Source organism: Canis lupus, chromosome 21 (assembly GCF_003254725.2).
Source record: "Canis lupus dingo isolate Sandy chromosome 21, ASM325472v2, whole genome shotgun sequence".
NCBI classification, from domain to species: Eukaryota; Metazoa; Chordata; class Mammalia; order Carnivora; family Canidae; genus Canis; species Canis lupus.
This window is the reverse complement of record NC_064263.1, coordinates 44,128,680-44,149,099: the sequence shown is the minus strand read 5'-3', so window position 1 is coordinate 44,149,099 and position 20,420 is coordinate 44,128,680. Positions and strand designations below refer to the sequence as shown.

Sequence of the window (20,420 nt, the reverse complement as noted above, 5' to 3'; positions counted from 1 at the left end):
AATGAGAAATTTAACTGTCATAAACCTGAGCACATTTGCCTCAATATGACCAGTTCATTCTCCCACTAAGAAAATCTTCATGGGAAGCAAAATTACTCACTAAGTCTGCTTGCTGAGTATGGAAAATGGCCAGGTCAGAGAATAAATTGTACGATTTTGAGTTCAGGTATCACCAGACACGCTCTATGATGTCTTCATGAAACTACCTCCACACTAGAGATCATTTTGCCACAGGGACTAGAATATCAGGTGCTGTATCCGGACGCTGTTTCACATTAGATGGCGGAAGATAGGTCCAACCAACACTCACCACTCCAATTATTCCTTTCTGTACTTCCTAGCAGACCAGCTGCTTCCTAATTAATTCATTCCTCTATGGAGGAGTTAATCCCTTGGATCAAGTTCTTTGAGTTTTTTCCACCTCTTTATGATGCTTTTGTAGATCCTGGATCTTTAAAATTATACATCATCTCTACATTTTTAACTCCTTAAGGTCACACTTCTTTATAATTTCTTGTAGGAGAATTTACTGACCCATGTTAAATGTTTTCCTAAGAAAATATTTTTTTAGGGGCTCCTGGGTGGCTCAGCGGTTGAGCATCTGCCTTTGGCCCAGGGTGTGATCCCAGGATCCTGGGATCAAGTCCTACATCAGGCTCCCTGCGAGGAGCCTGCTTCTCCTTCTGCCTGGATCTCTGCCTCTCTATGTGTCTCTCATGAATAAATAAATAAAATCTTAAAAAAATATATTTTTTAAAGAAATGGAAATTGTCATAAGAATCTCAGTTATATGACTATTTGAACTGAAAAGACTAAGATAACTTTACCAAGGAGTCATTGTCACAGCACATACAAGCATGCTGTATTAATGACAATAAATATAATTCAAAAAATATAATTCAATACTCTTCCCCACTCTGCCGTTTGTATACTCCTCCTTGTGGCTTTTCAGTTGCTCTCCTGTATTCCTTTTCTTCATCCTAGCTCTTATACACCTATAGACCACATCACAGACCTCAGGAGGAAAGGGCTGTCCTGAGGTCAGGGTGGTCTTGTGGAAAGCTCCCTGCACTAGCCTCCAGAAGGCAGCAATTCAAGTTGTAACTCTGGCGCTAACCAGCATTGCATCCTTGGTCCAGGGACTTGACCTTTCCCAACGTTCAGTCCCCTTATCTTGAAATGAGGGATTGGGCCTGGTAAACTTTTAATATGTCATTGAAACTTTAGTGTGAGTTAATTTAGCGAATAGTGGACAATTAAAGAAGAATCAGAATGAGGAATGAGGGGCAGCCCGGGTGGCTCAGCGGTTTAGCGCCGCCTTCAGCCCAGGGTGTGATCCTGGGGTCCTGGGGTTGAGTCCCATGTCGGGCTCCCTGCATGGAGCCTGCTTCTCCCTCTGCCTCTCTCTCTCTCTCTCTCTCTCTCTCTCTGTGGGTCTCTCATGAATAAATAAATAAAATCTTAAAAAAAAAAAAAGAATGAGGAATGACATGCTGATGGAATTTATGCCCTGATGTGAAGGTTATGTTTCTCTCTAGAGAGAGCCTTCTTTCAGTGCTTATGGGTATAACCTTCACAAAGTGGATTGTATCTACTGTGTCCATTGCTTTCGTTTGCCAAGAATTCCTTGTTTCTTTCTCCAGGAACATCCTTCCCGTGGAGAACCTAGTATAGGAAGACTTTCCTACCTGGCTTATTTCTCTTACTGATCTAACACTATTCATTCAACCATTCTTTGGCTCCTCATTACTTGCTTTTTAGAATCAGCCCACTTCTCAGTTTCATTTCCTACTCCTTTTCCACCATCTCCCAGGGTTCACCCCCCTGATTTTCTTGCTGTTCTCAGCACAATGCCCTGTGCCCTTCATGACTAAATGAATGACTTTGCAGATGCTGTTCCCTCTTTTTTCCTACTCCACCTTCATAATTCTTATTCAGTTTCAGTAGTGAGCTGTTGGCATAGCACTCCTTGACTTCCCACGTAGGCAGAGTCACTCCTCTTCACACCTATACCTCTCTATAGACTGTCTAATATGGTACATTGAATCCTGCACTGAAATTACAACTACACTGTTCATGTAATAAGCTAAGTGCCTATACCACCGAGCAAAATTTCATCTGGCTTCTTCCATCTTCAGTGGGTCACAGCTTGCCTCAATACGATTCTAAAACAGATCCATTTGAAAGCATGAGCTTTTTGGCTACCTAATTCTGCTATATTTCACACATCTGACAACCATAGTCTCCTGAAGTTATACCTACATTCATAATTTAATTGAGCACTTACTATGTTGAAGGCATTAGATTAAAAATGTGTCTTCATCATCTCATTCCATTTTTTTCCCATTTGATAGATAAGGAAGCAGGCTTAGAGAGTTTAGCAATTTGACCAGGGACCCACAGCTAGTGACTCAGTGGAATTAGGATGCAAACCAAGGGGATTAACTGAAGAATCTATACTTAAAATGCATCACTACCTTCTATTCATTATCTATATTCCTATTATTCCTATAAACTCTCTTCACAATGCCTTTAGGTACTTCCTCCTCTTTGACTAACCTCCCCCCACTCCTTCTCTTTTCCCCATCCATTTCTACTAAGTCTTCTGCAACCCTCTACAGTACAAATACCTTTATTTTAATCTTTTGATATAAGATACTTGTTTCCTTTTACTGTAACCAAATCTGACTCCCTCTCTTCAAGTCTTATTTCCCTTTGACCCCATTTTGGGAGAAATGCTTATCCTCCCTCAGTCCACATGCCTTCTGCTTCAAGAATGGCTTCCAGAACAATGTTCCTTCTGTCTTTTTATAAAATTCCCTCTTCCTTCAAGGCGTATGCTGCTATATTCTACTACTCTTTACCCTCCTTATTGCTGTCTTCTGTTGATACACTTTGCTGCCTTATTTTTTTCCTCAAGTATTTCTATCTTCTTTAGACCCTTTAAAATTCTAGGTGGATAACCTATTTAACACCCAACTCAGTGTTTCTTCTCTAACTCACTCTACTGACCATTGACTCCATCCCATTCAACCAGACACATCCTAAAATATTTCATCCTTGGGCCACCTTCCACCTACAAAATCTTACAATTTTATATGTCTGACTTTAACTACAACATCCTATTCTTGTAGGAAGAGATAGTCCGTCTCTTCAACGGACTTATTCTTCCACTATATGCAGTCCTCCATTTCCTTCTCCTCTAATGGTTAATCATTCCATCTTTTCTCAGCTTACAAACTCCCACCTGGTCAGGTTTTCATCCCTACCTGCTTAGACTTCATACTTGAATATCTGAACCACTTTCTCTCCAAAGCTATCAATTTCCAGACTTTTTTATGTTTATGCCTCAGCCTTCCAATAAATGGAAACACTAAATCATTGCTACATCTGTATTCTCTGCATCAGGGAGCTTCTGGAGAATATTGTACTGTAATTATTACAAACACTCATACCGGGGCAAGGTAGTGTTTTGTTTTGTCCTTAATACTGAAATGCTATACATATACTATAAGCACCTGTACGGGATATGCTGCCTATCTCAGTTAAGATTATCTGTCCTTATCCCCTGCCAATCCACATGTAATTTATTGTCAGAAGGATCACTGGGAAAAAACTCTTTTTTGCCTTTAATTTTTATGTGGCTTTAAGAAAAATCTCTGCCTTTTTCTATGCCTCATTCTAAAAATTGAGGTTACTAAGTGACTTTAAAATGCATGGTTCATATGAATTTCCTTTCCACAAGTCCATAGGAACAATTTCCCATGAAATATTAGATTTGCAGAAGATTTTCCATTAATCTGATAATTGCCTCAATAATCCACTCAGGTGTGTACCTGTGAAATGTGTGCATATGTGTTTATTAGAAAAGTGTTTTCTGTTGGTATATATATATATATATATATATATATATATATACACAAATAGAGATTTTTTTCTTTTTTGCTTTTTTACAAATAGAGAATTGTACATAGACCAATATTTCCAAAATTTTATCTAATTAGAAAACCTTTGAAAAATAATGTTTACCCTAATGGGAAGCTAAATCCTTTGCAGTTCTGGATTGTGTAGTCTGGTCACTTTGGCAACCCCTTGGGCAGTGAGATCCCATATCTTGTGGTGTAGCCCCTCATCTGAATTTTTCTGAAATAGGGAGAGAATGTCTGAGTTTTATTCATACTGTAGGACCTGAAAGTTTTAGGATGTTTGTAATTATTAAAATAAATACCATAATTCTAGAAAAGAAAGGTGAATAGAGATTTAGTGGGTAGGAAATGGAGAGGGAGGAAAGAAAGGAGCATAAGAACGGAAAAGAATTATCTGTGCCTCGCAACCTCATGTTCTTATGTGGGCATTGCAACAGAGGGGGAATCTGATACACTCCCTGGTTAAGACCAGATACTAGAGATCTTCAGCACAAGCAATAGGACACAGAAGGAAGCCACATGTGAAGATCGCTAATTATAAGGTAGGATTTTGTTTGGTGAACTCCAGACATAGAAACATCATATTTCTTTATTCAATAAAGATAATTTTAGGGTTCTCATTACCTTTGTGTTTTCATAAGAATCCTGGAGCTTACTATTCTGGAAAAACAGAAGAGGAGGCAGTTCTTAGTCCTTAGCCGTTACTACCATTACTATCGTTCTCTCTGCTACACAATGCTCCTAGGAGTGCTTGTTGTCCATTGTTTGTTGGACACTTCTGTGAATAAGCTACATAAATAAATTCATCCCCTTGGTCCTCTTCTGACTGCAAGCTCAGCCATGGTACAACCCCGTGTTGCTGCTAAGGTAGTAGCCATTAATGTCGAACCTTCCACTCCCTCAGAATAACAAAGAGATGGGCCCTAGATCTCCATTTGTTTTCTAGAATCAAAGTGGTAAGTGGTGGAGATATTATTTGAACCCATGAAACTCTGAGACTCATACTGTTATCCACAAGTAGATAGGATAAATCTGAGGGGTTGAGGCATTATACCTCTTTTCTACGGGTCCAAAGAAACTATAAGAGATATGTTTAAAGTGAAGACTTTTAAGATCTACTCTCTTAGCAAGTTTCAAATATTCAATACAACATTATTAACTATAGTCATCACACTGTATGTTATATCTCCATTACTTATTTATTTTATAAATTGAAAGTTGGTAGCTCTTGACTCCCTTCATTCATTTGCCTACCCTTTGCTCCCTGCCTCTGGTGACGCCAATCTATTTTCTGTTTCTATGAGTTTGTTTTTTGTTTTGTTTTGTTTTATTTTTTTTAATACTTTATTTATTCATGAGAGACACAAAGAGAGAGGGGCAGAGACATAGACTGAAGGAGAAGCAGGTAACCTGTGGGGAGCTCAATGTGGGACTTGATCCCAGAACTCTGGGATCATGCCCTGAGTCAAAGGCAGATGCTCAACTGCTAAACCATCCAGGCGTGCCTTGTTTTGTTGTTAATTCCACATATAAGTCAGATTATAGGGTATTTGTCTTTCTCGGACTATTTCACTTAGCATAATGCCCTCAAGGTCCATCCATGTTGTCACAAATGGCAGATCTCATTCTTTTTATGGGTGGGTAATATTCCATTTATATATGTACCACATTTTCTTTATCCATTCATCTATTAATGGTTTCCGTATTTTGGCTATTGTAAATAGTGCTGCAACAAACATGGGTGCATATATATTTTTGAATTAGTGTTTTCATTTCAACTTTTAAAATGGATTTACAAAGTGATCTTAATAAAAATATTTTTCATTGTTTCTCTCAGGAGCTCAATGAAACTTCTCATACCACTATTCTGGAAGTCAGTTCTAGGAGCAATTAATATTTGTTGAGGAATTATGCTTTCAAGCACTGAGATAAGATCTTTTCATATTTTATAACTTTTCTTACTTAATATAATCCTCAGAAATAGGTAGTAATATTATCCCTATTGTATAGAGGCAGGGGCTGAGCCCACATTTTTTTGCTTAATAAAAGTTTATTACATTAAAAAATACATCACTGGGCCTTAGGCCCTCAGGGCTCAGAGCCATGTGGCTACTACCTCTGAACTCAGGAACCACCCAGAATACATGCAAGCAGCAGCAGCTGAGGCCAGGTTTTGGCCACCCTGACCTCACTGGCAAACTCCTTTGCACCCTTAAATGTTTAAATGTTTCTATCTCAGGCAGCAGTGGCTGCTGCCCTCTGTGGCCACACAGCACTCTTCTTCAGGGGCAATGGCACCTAAAGGGAGCTCCACCAGTGCCTGGCAGAGGGCCAGGCTCACAGTGATACATGGGGACATCTGCTGACATCTACCCTTGACCCTTGCCTGGACCATGTGAGGAGGTCTCTGGGTCCTATGTTTTTAGCCTCTGACTTAATTTGTGGAAAAATAATAATAAAGGAAATAAAGGCAAAACAACAACAACAACAACATCATCATCATTTAGAATAGAAGGAGAGACAAAGAGCTTCCAGGATAGACAGAAACTGAAAGAATATGTAACCATCAAACCAGCTCTACAAGAAATATTAAGGAGGACACTGTAAGTGAAGAGGGAACCCAAAGAAACAATCTGCTGAAACAGGGACTGGAGAGGTAATATTATGAGTCTAAATTCATATCCTTCAATAGTTACTCTGAACATGAATGGGGCAAATGATCCAGTCAAAAGACACCAGGTATCAGATTGGACAAAAAGCAAGACCCATCTGTATTCTGGCTACAAGAGACTCATTTGAGACTAAGAACACCTTCAGACTGAAAATGAGGGGATGGAGAACCATTTACCATGCAAATATCCTCAAAAGAAAGCTGAAGTAGCAATCCTCATATCATATAAGTTAGATTTTAAACCAAAGACTGTAGTAAGAGATGAAGAGGGACACTATATCATACTTAAAGTGTCTACCCAACAAGAAGACCTAACAATTATGAATATTAATGCCCCTAATGTGGAAATGGCCAATTATATCAACCAATTAATAACCAAAGTAAAAAGATACATAAGTAATAATACATTAATAGTAGGAGACTTCGACATGGCATTCTCAGCAAAGGACAGATATTCTAAGCAGAAGACCACCAAAGAAACAAAGGCCTTGAATGGCACACTGTACCAAATGGATTTCACAGATATATACAGAACATTTCATCCTAATGCAAGTGAATGCACATTCTCCTCCAGGGCACATGGAACTTTCTTTCTCCAGAATAGACCACATATTGGGTCACAAATCAGGTCTCAACTGGTACCAAAAGATTGGGGTTATTCCCTACATATTTTCAGACCATAATGCTTTGAAACTAGAACTCAATTACAAGAAGAAATTTGGAAGGAATTCAAACACATGGAGGTTAAAGAGCATCCTACTAAAAGATGAATGGGCCAACCAGAAAATTAGAGAATAATTAAAAAGATTCATGGAAACTAATGAAAATGAAAGCACAACTGTTCAGTCTTTGGGATACAGCAAAGGCAGTCCTAAGAGGGAAATACATCTCAATACAAGCCTCCCTCAGAAAATTGGAAAAATCTCAAATACACAAGGCAAACTTACACCTAAAGGAACTGTAAAAAGAACAGCAAATAAAGTCTAAACCAAGCAGAAGAAGAGAAATAATAAAAATTAGAACAGAACTTAATGAAATAGAAATCAGAGAACTGTAGAACAGGTCATTGGAACCAGGAACTGTTTCTTTGAAAAAATTAATAAGATAGACAAGGAATACTTCCAAACTCATTCTATGAGGCTAGCATTACTCTGATCCAAAAACCAGACAAAGACCTCACCAAAAAGGAGAGTTATAGACAAATATCTCTGATGAACACGGATGCAAAAATTCTGACCAAGATACTAGCCAATAGGATCCAACAGTACATTAAGAGGATTATTCACCATAACCAAGTGGAACTTATCCCTGGGATGCAAAAGGTGGTTCAACATTCATAAAACAATCAACATGAGAGATCACGTCAATAAAAAAAAAAAGACAAGAACCATATGATACTCTCAATAAATGCAGAGAAAGCATTTGACAAAATATAGCATTCATTCCTGATTAAAACTTTCCAAAATGTAGGGATAGAGGGAACATTTCTCAATATCATAAGAACCATCTATGAAAAGTCACACAGACATTTGTCCACAGCAAATATCACTCTCAATGGGGAAAAACGGAGAGCTTTTCCCCTAAGGTCAGGAACATGACAGGGATGCCTACTCGCACCACTGCTGTTCAACATAGTACTAGAAGTCCTGGCCTCAGCAATCAGGCAACAGAAAGAATTAAAAGGCATTCAAATTGGCAAAGAAGTCACACTCTCCCTCTTCACAGATGACATGATACTATACATAGAAAATCCAAAAGATTCCACCTCAAGATTGCTAGAACTCATACAGCAATTCAGCAATGTGGCAGGAGACAAAAATCAATGCATAGAAATCAGTGGCATTTCTATACACTAACAATTAAGACTGAAGAAAGAGAAATTAAGGAGTCAATCCCATTTACAATTGTACCCAAAAGCATAAGATACTTAGGAATAAACCTAACCAAAGAGGTAAAGGACCTATACCCTAAAAACTACAGAACACTTATGAAAGAAATAGAAGAAGACACAAAGAGATGGAAAAACATTCCATGCTCATGGATTGGAAGAATAAATATTGTGAAAATGCCTATGTTACCCAGGGTAATGTACATGTTCAATGCAATCCCTATCAAAATACCACGAACCTTCTTCACATGGTTGGAACAAATAATCCTAAGATTCGTATGGAATCAGAAAAGACCCCGAATAGCCAGGGGAATATTGAAAAAGAAAACCAGAGCTGGGGGAATCACAATGCCAGATTTCAGGTTGTGCTACAAAACTGCGGTCAAGACAGTGTGGTACTGGCACAAAGACAGACACATAGATCAATAGAACAGAATAGAGAACCCAGAAATGGACCCTCAACTCTATAGTCAACTAATATTCAACAAAGCAGGAAAGACTATCCACTGGAAAAAGGACAGTCTCTTCAATCAATGGTGCTGGGAAAATTGGACAGCCACGTGCAGAAGAATGAAACTAGACCATTCTCTTACACCAGACACAAAAATAAACTCAAAATGGATGAAAGATCTAAATGTGAGACAAGAATCCATCAAAATCCTAAAGGAGAACACAGGCAACACCCTTTCTGAACTTGGCCACAGCAACTTCTTGCAAGATACATCTCTAAAGGCAAGGGAAACAAAAGCAAAAATGAACTATTGGGACTTAATCAAGATTAAAAAGCTTCTGCGCAGCAAAAGAAATAGTCAACAAAACTAAAAGACAACCTACAGATGGGAGAAGATATTTGCAAATGACACATCAGATAAAGGGCTAGTATCCAAGAAAGACTAGAAAAAGCCACAATGTCCTTCAACAGATGAATGGTTGAAGATGTCATCTATACATACAATGGAATATTACTCAGCCATCAGAAAGGATGAATACCTACCATTTACATTAATGTGGAAGGAACTGGAGGGTCTTAGGCTGAGTGAAATAAGTTAGTCAGAGAAAGACAATCATCATATAGTTTCACTCATATGGGGAATATAAGGAATAGCGAAAGGGACTATATGGAATAGGAGGGGAACTGAGAGGGGAAAAATTAGAAAGGAAGACAAATCATGAGAAACTCCTAACTCTGGAAGACAGACAAAGGGTTGCAGAAGGGGAGGAGGGTCAAGGATGGGGTAATTGAGTGACAGGCATTAGGGAGGTCACATGATGAGATGAGCACTGGTTGTTGGCAAATTGAATTCAAAGTTTAAAAAATTTAAAAAAAGAAAAGGAGAAATTTCAAATACTGCATAACACACTTTTCTCCAAGTAAAAAAATAAAAATTGTAGTAGAAAAAGAAATCAGGTGTGTCACAGTGTCCTGGTCTGCTGGTCACTGCTCACGCCTTGCACCTAAGGTGTGTCCCAGCTGGGGCCTTGATCTACTGAATAACTTGAACCTGCAAGAAATTTCAAGGGAGAAGAGACTCTACCCATTTCTCAGTACCTCCTAACCTCTCATTGTACGCCCAGGCTGGTCTAGTCCTCTTCTGACTTAGTTAGAGACAGGCATCCTGTTTAAGAACCTCATTATTTATTTTTTATTTTTAGATATAAATTAAAGAGTGTCTCACCGTGTTTCTCCTACAGTGAGTAGATTTTAAAAGTTACTGCTGTAACCTTTGCAGCCTTAAGGGGAGAGGGGGTAGGGGTAGGGGTAGGGGTAGGAAACCGGCACGTTGTGGATGAAGCAGTGCTGATTGGCTGAGCCAACGTCTCTGCACCAAATGGAAAAAGTCCTAAATGTTTCCTTTGTGCATGGACCTGGAGAATGATGGGAGTTTTTCCTGTGAAGAATGAAATGCAGAGGAGACTGTCGCTAGCCTCATGGGGAGGGCAGTTCGCTCAGGTGTCTGAATAAAGTGGATGATGATTGGAAAAAAAATGATCATACTCACTCGGGCACCCCCTTACACACACAGCAGGGAGAGGCTCAGGGGCAGCTGAATGGAGGGTGGTGCCAAGGTCTCATCACACTTCAATCTTATTCTTGGCCAAATTGCTCTTGGTGGCAGTGTCTGCATGGGCTTGGCACCCAATGATGATCTTTGTGGAGAGGCCCAGGCACTCCTTGCAGACCCACCCAATGTGCAGCATGACCACCTGGTTCTCTGCCTCCCTCATCCACATGACAATCCCATCCCCCTTGGTCTCGATGTTGATGACAGCCCCCCACATCTCCCGGCTGTGCTCCTCAAAGCTCCTTTAGGTGCCAGACCCCTGACTGGCACCCAGAATGATAGATGCAAATGCCCTTTTGGTCACATCACCACTGTTCCTTCTTATGCTCTGCTACTCTGTGTTAAGAGTTAATTCTAAGAATGGGGAAAAAAGTTATAACTAATGGACATATTCAGTGCCAGGGTTTTTTCATGAATGGGTTGTTCTGTGGAACTTGCCTGTGCAGCAAGAACTTAACTGAGTGGCTTCTGGGGAAGCCAAGCCAGCTGCTGGGAAATTGTGCCCTTGTTTAGAGAATCAGGTCCCTTTTTTTTATTTCTGCCAGCAGTCTTTGGGATTTCTATATTCTGATTTGATTCTGCATTCAGTGTATAATTGCAATACAAGATTGAAAATGCTGTTTACAATGTAATTCTAAAGTAGTTTATACTCTTGCATAATTGAAATGGCTTGCTTGAAACAGCTCACTGCACCCAAATATGCCTACTTAGCTAAGCAGGAGGACTTCCAAGTCAATTCCTTACAAAACATTAGAGCAACTAGGTGAAGTATGTCCTGTTGCTGGCTGAGTTTTCCTAGTGTACTTATGTCAAAGTTTTCCAGTTTGGGGTGATCATTCCTTCCTGTTCTTCCTGTTCTTTCCATTAGCATAGTATTGTAGAAAGGTGCATTTATGATTTTATTAATGAAAGCCATTCCTTGATTGAAGACAATTGTCAAAGTACATCAACAATTTTAGTTTTCTGGATGCAAGTTTTTCAGCATTTCTCCTCTAAGACAACAGCCAGAGTTGGTATTGCCAACATACTGTTATAAACTTTGCTGGGATGCATTCTCCAACTTTTTTCAAAACATACTTTATGGAAATAAGTGATATGAATATTCTGTAGTTTTCTCTGAGTTGTTTTTTTTTTTTTTCTCTTCAAGATGAATTTCTATGAAGTTTCAGCCTCTAAGCTTTTGAACAGGTATTTCTTGGTTACCAAAGATTTAGAGAACACCATGCTAAGCCCTGGTAAAAATACTAAAGAAGGGTAATGGTCCTGGTCTAGATCACAAATGTATGTTAATTTTATGAAGATGGCAAAAAATATTTGAAAGAAGTAGGAAGTTCGAATTCCAGCTTTAATATTTGCTAATGACAGGACTTTCAGCAAGTTCTTTAACCTTTCTGAGTCTTAGTTTCCTCATCAATAAAATGAGCCACACTAATATTTATTTTGAAAATCTTTATGACACTTAAATGACTTAAGTAATCTATGGAAAATCTATGTAAAAACTAGCACCATATCAAACAGAGAGTAGAGCTTACCTTTTGGTGACCATGATGACAATAATGATGTAATAATCATCTTTATTACTTCATATATATATAAATGAATATTACATATTTTCAATGACAATGCTAAATTCAAAGTTAACTTTAGGTTCTGAGTTTTTAAATATATCCATGCGTAAAAATATAAATGATAAGCTTAAATACTTTTAACTTGCCAAATAACTAATAATTGATGCATCAAATACTGGTTAAGAGCATTTAAGTTTATCATTATATTTTATGCATAAATATGTTTAAATCAAAGCAGCCAACTTTAATTTATCAAGTTATCCAGAAGTTAATCTGATTGCATATCTGGGAGTCTGAGGAATGATATAGGATAGAATAGGTTTCTTGATAGTTAGTAAAATGGAAAAATCCTAAGAAGAGATTAAAAATATCATTAGAGCAGAAGTTTGGTTTCTGAGGCCCTCAGATTTCAATTCAGACTCTAATTATTTCTGGCTGTGGGACTTAAGCAAATGATGAAAACCCTTCAGTTTCCTTATTTTGAGAAAAGGTATAATATATATAAAATGCTCAGCAAAGGATCTGAAAAAGAGTAATGACTCAAAAAATGGAAATTATCATTCACTTAGCTATTTTTTCAATTATTAATTGGGTTGAAATTTGGTTTGTGTTTCTGACCAAGAAGCAACGAGCAGAATAAATTCCTAGGTTTAATATGTTCAGGAGCTCAGGTTAGTGCAAGAGGGGTATTGAAAACTGGATTCATTGCTAAAGAGGATGTCCTCATGAAATACCCAGTAAAAAGTGACACTGTGCCAGATTCTTGAGCCACAGAAACTGTGAGATAATAATTTTGTGTTGTTTTAAGCCACTAAGCTAGTGGTAATTTGCCAGGCAGCAAAAGAAAATTAATACAGAGCTCAAGACAAAGAAGTGCAGATTTGTTATGTTGAACTTCATGTTTAAAGACCTGAATAGGTATAAATGTACCATAATTAAGCATTTGTCGCACATTGTACATTTTTAATTAGAACATGATGAATTTCTTACACGACTAATAAACCAAAGCCTCAAAAATGTGCATACATGTGAAATAGGCTTGCCCTCTGCCCTCCAAGGAGCTAACAAATTAGTGGGCAGGATAGACATGTTCCTAAATTTAAAAAGACTCGGAGCAAACAATGAAGATAGGACAAAAAAGGTGCTGAGTATGCACCAAGGATGGAAGTAGTCATTTTCCTAGCTCCTGGGTAAGACAGTGGCTCCATGGTACAGACAAAAGACGTTAAAATCAGACTCCAGAGACACTGTGACTATTAGAGGCTTCTCCTCTGGGCTTTACCTTGATTTCTGCAGAAACCACTTACACTCCATTTCAATTTGTGAAGAACAAAGCACATCTTTGTTCCAAGTTTTTGGATTTTATTCAGTAAATATATTATTGGCCTGAAATGTTAAGAACGATAGATTGCTTCGCCATCCCTTTTGGCTTATGTAGGAGCCCAAATGCAACAAAATCTGATGTCATAGTAAAAAATTATGTAGATAATACAAAAAAAGCAGTGTCCATAGGAAAATAATATAAACAGTTGTATGTAGAGGATGCTATTCCAGTTTCTGAAAGTCCTTTTTTTTATTCTCCTCATTTTCAGTGGGATCTAATTATGATGCCCCTGAATGATAGGCATTCTAGGAAAAGGGTAGAAAATGGCAATAAAAAGCCTCTGTGGCACTAATGGATGTAATTCGTGTTTAACCCCTCCCCCCATTAATTTCCAAATCCCGGAGTTGCAGTAATTTATGGTTATTACTCTACAATTCAGTGCTGCTTCTTCATGCCTTAACATACTGCTTGCTCCTCCTAACCTCACTCACCAGAATGAACAAATGAGAAGGCTAACAATCCTAGACGAGTGTGCGCATTTAGCAAGAATAAGTTGTCAATCCTATTGGGGTTTTCACTTTACATGAAGAGCTGAGATTTTCATGCCAAGGGAAAAAAAAGTAACAACTCATTTGGAACCTCTCATTTCTAAGTAAGTTATGATTTGGAAGAGGCAAAAATCTATCCTTTTTTTTTTTTTTTTTTTTTTTTTTAGAGGAGAAGGGTGCAGAGGAAGGGAGAGAGAGAATCTTAAACTGGCTTCATGCCCAGCATGGGGCTCAATCTCACAATCCTGAGGATCATGACCTCAGCCAAAATGAAGTCAGACATTTAACTGACTAAGCCAGCCAGATGCTCCAAAATCCGTCATTAAAAAAAAAAAAAAAAAAAAGCTATTTGTAAAGAAAAGGCTAAGAAGTCAGTTCATGCATGCATGTATCCATTCAATGTCGACTCAGAATGACCACATCTGCTGAGGACCAACGCTGCTGACTGTTGAGAATATAAATACAGCTAAGATATGTTTTCTGTCATAAAGAACTCTCCACTAAGAGGAGAGGATTATGCACCCAAATCACTTAAGACCAAAATGACAGGAACTCTAAGGGATTTGAGGGCACAAGAGACATATATCTGATTCTGAGTGGGGATAGAAGGGAGAGCTGTTTTGTGTAGAAAGTGCTCCATGAGCGCTTTTCTGCAAGCCTACCAGGACGACATAGGATCATTAGAATGGATTTCAGAGGAATTGAGGATAATTATTCCACAGCCATGGAGGTTCAATATGCCTTCTGTGTGGAACTGCCTCGAAAGGATTAGGCAGATGGTTGGCTCCCATGACTGAAGTGGAACAAGCAAGGGTTAGGTGCCCAACCAACATTTAGAATGGGGAGGAGACTCAGCCTAGCTTTGCCTTGAACAGTGATCATCCCCTCCAGAGGGTGTTACCGGATTCAACCCTGGGGAAATAGGAGATAAGTTACTAGAATGGGATGCAGCAGGAGTTGGATCATTTGGATAAAATAAAAAAGAATAGAGAATAGGGACTCCCTGGGTGTCTCAGCAATTAAGCACCTGTCTTTGACTCAGGGTGTGATCCTGGGGTCTGGGATCAAGTCCCACATTAGGCTCCTGCAGAGAGCCTGCTTCTCCCTCTGCCTGTGTCTCTGCCTCTCTTTCTCTCTCTCTCTGTCTCTCATGAATAAATAAATTAAATCTTTTTTTAAAAAAAGAATAGAAAAAAAATTTTAAAAAAATAAAGAATAGAGAATATTTGAGTTTTAATACAAAGAGGATTAAGTCTATTACACACCACCAGATGCATAGGGAAAGGAGGGCTTGTTCATGGAAAATAGGAGGCACTCAAGTCACTTCAAGTAAACACATAATCTAAGCAAAAAAACACTGTTCTATCTACACAAATACAGTTTTACATGTGACTTCCCCCTCTTAACCATAAGCCCTCCATGTATTTAAAACAATAAAGAACAACTTCTTACTGCTCCGTATATAGTCTCTTAAACACAGAATAACTTAGGGTAGTGGTTAAGAGCCCCAAGGTTCCTTCAGTGGGGCCAGAGATTGCAATGTTTAAAGCAACTCAACCCCAGATCTTCACTACCTAGGTATACCAATGTTGCCTGACTGATAAGTTAGAGGAAAAAAGGAATTACAAAATGAACTTAATGATAGCCATTAGGGATACCTCATTCAAGAAAAAGAGACATTAAAACATGAATTCTGAGACAATTATGGTGGCCAGACTAGATTCAATGAAATCAGACTGCCTGCAGGCTAATTCAAACAAGATATATCTATTCAGTCAGCACTCCCAGAACAGCACCTGAGATGGACATTCTACCTCAAATGATTCTCTTGTGCCACAACGTGTTTTTCAGGGCAAACTTCAAGGAAGTCAAGGTGAGAGAAGATGAGCAAAATGGGCGTTGCACGTTACCTTCAAGTGGCCCAAAGGTAAATGTTTAATAAAACTCATCTTAATCTGTATTTCTGATACAAGAATTCTGACCTCATCACTACCTAATTCTTTTTAATAGCACCAATCAGTATCTATATTTTATTGTTAAATGCTTCAAATCGTCTCCTGGAAGCAGGAAATAAATACTAAAAAAATTATATATATATTTTCCTAAATACATATGTATATATATATTTTTTTCCTAAATACATATGTATTTATATTTATATATTAAATATTTATGTATTTACAGTTTTTATATATTATTAAAATATTTTAATATGCTTTTGAATATGTAAAGCTTTGTTTTTGTATTTATATATTATGTTGCATATTTAGGGTTGTGTGTACAAAACAAATATATATTTGCATACATTATATATAGTCATATATGTACTTTATAGGTTTATTTAAAACTATACAAATATATACACATACTGTAAAATAAAATTTAGCTCAATGTACAAGAGTGTTTAGTCTCAGCATAAGACTATATTTGCAAAACTTGTTTTCATCAAATAAGTTTTCACTTAATACCTCAAAAATATTAATATATTCATGTTTTTATTAATATGCAAAGTAAAGCCAAATAATGCATGATTTTCCACCTACTATAGCCATCTGATGGGTACATAGATGGAGTAATTGGTTGATTACTTATTTTATTCCTTTAGTAATGAAGAAATACTGACTGCCCATTGCTAGAATCAGAGAAATTAAAAATGAGTCTCTGCCTTGCCTTTGAGGAGCTAAATATAGTGGGAAAGGTAAATATAGAAAATGATCAAGTATAATTATTTGTGTTAAATGTAAAAGAGACTGCACAACGGGAGCACAGAGGAGAGAATATTATTAGTTACCAATTAATTCTCCATTAGATGCAGTAATACTGGTTATGAATTGATGCACTTTTACTATAAATCAGGGTTAAATGCTTTACTTGTGTTAATCTCAGAAAATCTATACAGTAATCTTATGGAATTAGCTACCGAAAGTGAGTAAATTTAGCCAGGTTAAGTGATTTGCTTAAAGTCAAAATGCTTGTATTTGTTGGAAAGAGAACTGTCTCCTGCAATTATGGAAGTCTCTCTGGTGAACAAATATTTGATTGAGGTTTTTAGATATAAATGATAACTTTCCTAAATATAAAATTGGATTCAAATGAGGTCTGGATAAAAATATATTGTGGACTTTCAGTGTAGATCTAGCTAACGGTTAACCAATTTGGTGATAATATTGATATATATTTTGCTTTTCACTGATCTCATCTTTTTTTCCATTTTTTAAAATGCAATTGACATTCTGTTGTTTCATGTATGCAACATAGTGATTCAACATTTATATTCGTTGCAAACTGATGACAACCATAAGTCCAGTTACCATCTATCATCATAAAATGTTAATACAATATTATTGTCTATATTCCCCATGCTGCACACTACATTCCCATGACTTTGGGTAACTGCAAGTTTGTACTTCTTGATCCTCCTGACTCGTTTTACCCCTAAGTGCCCTTCTCCTCTGAAAACCACTAGTTTGTTCTCTGTAGGAGCTTGAGTTTCGTTTTGTGTTTAGATCCACTTATAAGATAAATCATGGGGTATTTGTCTTTGACTTATTTCACTTAGCACAATACCCTAAAGGTCCATCCATGTTGTTACAGATGGCAAGATTTCATTCTTTTTTATGGCTAAGTAGAACTCCATTACATATATATCACATTTTCTTTATCCAATCATCTATTGATGGACGCTTAGGTTGTTTTTATAACTTGGCTATTGTAAATAAAGCTGCAATGAACAGAGAAGTACATATACTTTTTTCAGGCACCTGGGTGGCTCAGTCAGTTAAACATCTGACTCTTGGTTTCAGCTCAAATCATGATCTCAGGGCTGTGAGATCAAGCCCTGTGCTCAGCGTCGAGTCTTAAGATTCTCTCTCTTCCTCTGCCCTTCCTCCCACTCTCTCTAAAATAAATAAATCTTTTTTAAAAAGTATATGTATATATGCTTTTGAATTATGGTTTTCATTTAAGTTGGATAGGTACCAGAAGTGGAATTGCTAGATCACATGGTAGTTCTATTTTTAATTTTTTGAGAAGCCTCCACAGTGTTTTCCATAGTGGCCACACCAACTTACATTCCCACCAACACTGTACAAGGGGTTCCTTATCTCCATATCCTAACACTTGTTATTTCTCTTTTTTTTAAGATTTTATTTTTTTATTCATGAGAGAAACACAGAGAGAAGCAGAGACACAGGCAGAGGGAGAAGCAGGCTCCCTGCAGGGAGCCCTATGTGGGACTCGACACTGGGACCCCGGGATCATGCCCTGAGCCAAAAGCAGACACTCAACCACTGAGCCACCAAGGCACCCAACACTTGTTATTTCTTGACTTTTTGATAATAGCCCATTCTGACAAATGTGAGGTGATATTCCATTTTGGTTTGATACGCATTTCTCTGATGATTAGTGATGTTGAGCATCTCTTCATGTGCCAGTTAGCCATCTGGATGTTTTCTTTGGAAAAAACATCTATTCAGATCCTTTACCCGTTTTCAATTGTTTGGGTCTTTTGTTATCATTGCTATTGAATTATACAAGTTCTTCACATATTTTGGATTTAATCTCTTACTGGATATGTGATTTGCAAATAACTTCTTCCATTCAGTAACCCACTTTTTCATTTTGTTGATGATTTCCTTGGCTGTGCAGAAACTTTCTAGTCTGATGCAGCCCCATGTATTTGTTTTTGCTTTTTTTGCCCTTGCCTTTGGAGTCTAATCCAAAAACAAATACACAAAAATGTTGCTAAGACTGATGTCAAGGAGGTTACAGCCTACATTTTCTTCTACATTTTTTTGGCTTTGCTCTGTGTGTTCTTACTTCTGAAGTGAGCCTCTTCTGGGCAGCATATAGAGGAGTCATGTTTTTTGTTTGTGTTTAAGTAGGCTCCATCCCAGCACCAAGCCCAGTGTGGGGTTTGAACACACCATCCTGAGTTTAAGATGTCAACTGAGATCAAGAGTTCCCCGCTTAACAGACAGAGCCATCTAGGCATCCCAGGCATCATGTTTTTTAATCCATTCAATCACTGTATATCTTTTTGATTAGAGAATTTCATGCATTTACACTGAAAGTAATTATTGATAGGTATGTACTATTGCCATTTTGTTATTTGTTTGTTGGCTATTTTTGTAATTCTTTTCTGTTCCATTTTCCTTCTTTTCTTTAGTTTTGATACTATTCTTTGGTATTATGTTTAGATTCTTTTCTCATTTTCTTTAAGTATTTGATATAATTTTTTCTTTGTGGTTACTGTGAGGTTCACATATATACTGTTGTATGTATATAACAGTCTATGTTAAGTCGATAACAATGTAAATTTGAACACATTCTAAAACTACATTTTTACTCTCCTTCTTAAGTTTTTGATGCACATTTCATATCTTTTTTATTTTGTATATCTCTTAGCCAATTATTGTAGTTTTAATAAATTTTACTACTTTTGTCTTTTGACCTTCATAGTAGGTGGATGTTGAAAAAACTTCCAACTAAGGATACTGTACCCAGCTAGGTTTTTCTCCTTTCAGTGCTTTGAATACGTCATGCCACTCCTTCTGGCCTGTAAAGTTTTTGCTGAAAAATCAGCTTATGGCATTTCTTTTCTACCTAACAGTTTGTTTTTTACTTTTCCTTCTCTAAAATTATCTCTTTTTCTTTAACTTTGGACGTTTTAATTATATTGTCTTGATGTGGCTTTCCTTAGGTTCATCTTATTTGGAATTCTCTGGACTTCCTTGGCCTCTATGTCTATTCTCTTCCCCAGATTAGAGAAGTTTTCAGCCACCATTTCTCCAAATAAGTTCTATGACCCTTTCTCTTTGCAAATGGTATTCAACTTGCTATTATCCCATAGATCCCTGAAGGGGATCGTCTACTTTTTTTAAAGTTATTTTTTTCTTTTTGATGTTCTATGTGGGTTAGTGAGTTCCATTGCTGTCTTCCATCTTGCTATTTCACTCTCCTGCTTCATCCAGTCTGCTACTGAGCTTGTCCAAGATATTTTTCAGGTCAGTTAATATTTTCATAATCTCTATAACTTCTGTTTGGTACTTTTATATATTTGTATCTCTGCCTTGAAGTTCTCAGTGCACTCATCCATCTTTTTTCAACTTCAGTGAGCATCTTTATGACTATTATTCTGAACTCTTTATCAGGTAAATTACCTATCTCTGTTTTATTAAGGTCTTTTTCTGAGGTTTTGTCTTATTCTCTCATTTAGAACCCATCATATGCCTCATTTTGATTATCTATGTTAATTTCTAAGTATTAGGGCAAAGGAGCTCTCTCTCCCAGTCTTGAAGGAGTGAACTTGTGTAGAAGGAGATCCACAAGTGCAATCCCCCCTGGCCACCAGAACCAAGCCTTTTAAAAGAGGGATCTCTGTTCCCTCCAGTTCTCTGGTTCTCCTGGACATACTCCCAACGGTTTTCAAAG

The 20,420-nt window shown here is 37.5% G+C and overlaps 1 long non-coding RNA gene across 1 annotated transcript in view; it reads left to right on the top strand.

The window, feature by feature from the left end:
* Positions 1-15,915, top strand: part of LOC118351803 (uncharacterized) — a 77,320-nt gene extending 61,405 nt beyond the window's left edge. Inside the window, exon 3 of the long non-coding RNA XR_004807856.2 lies at positions 15,840-15,915. This is a non-coding gene — a long non-coding RNA (uncharacterized LOC118351803). The remainder of the gene's footprint in view (positions 1-15,839) is intronic.
* Positions 15,916-20,420: the final 4,505 nt, after the last annotated feature.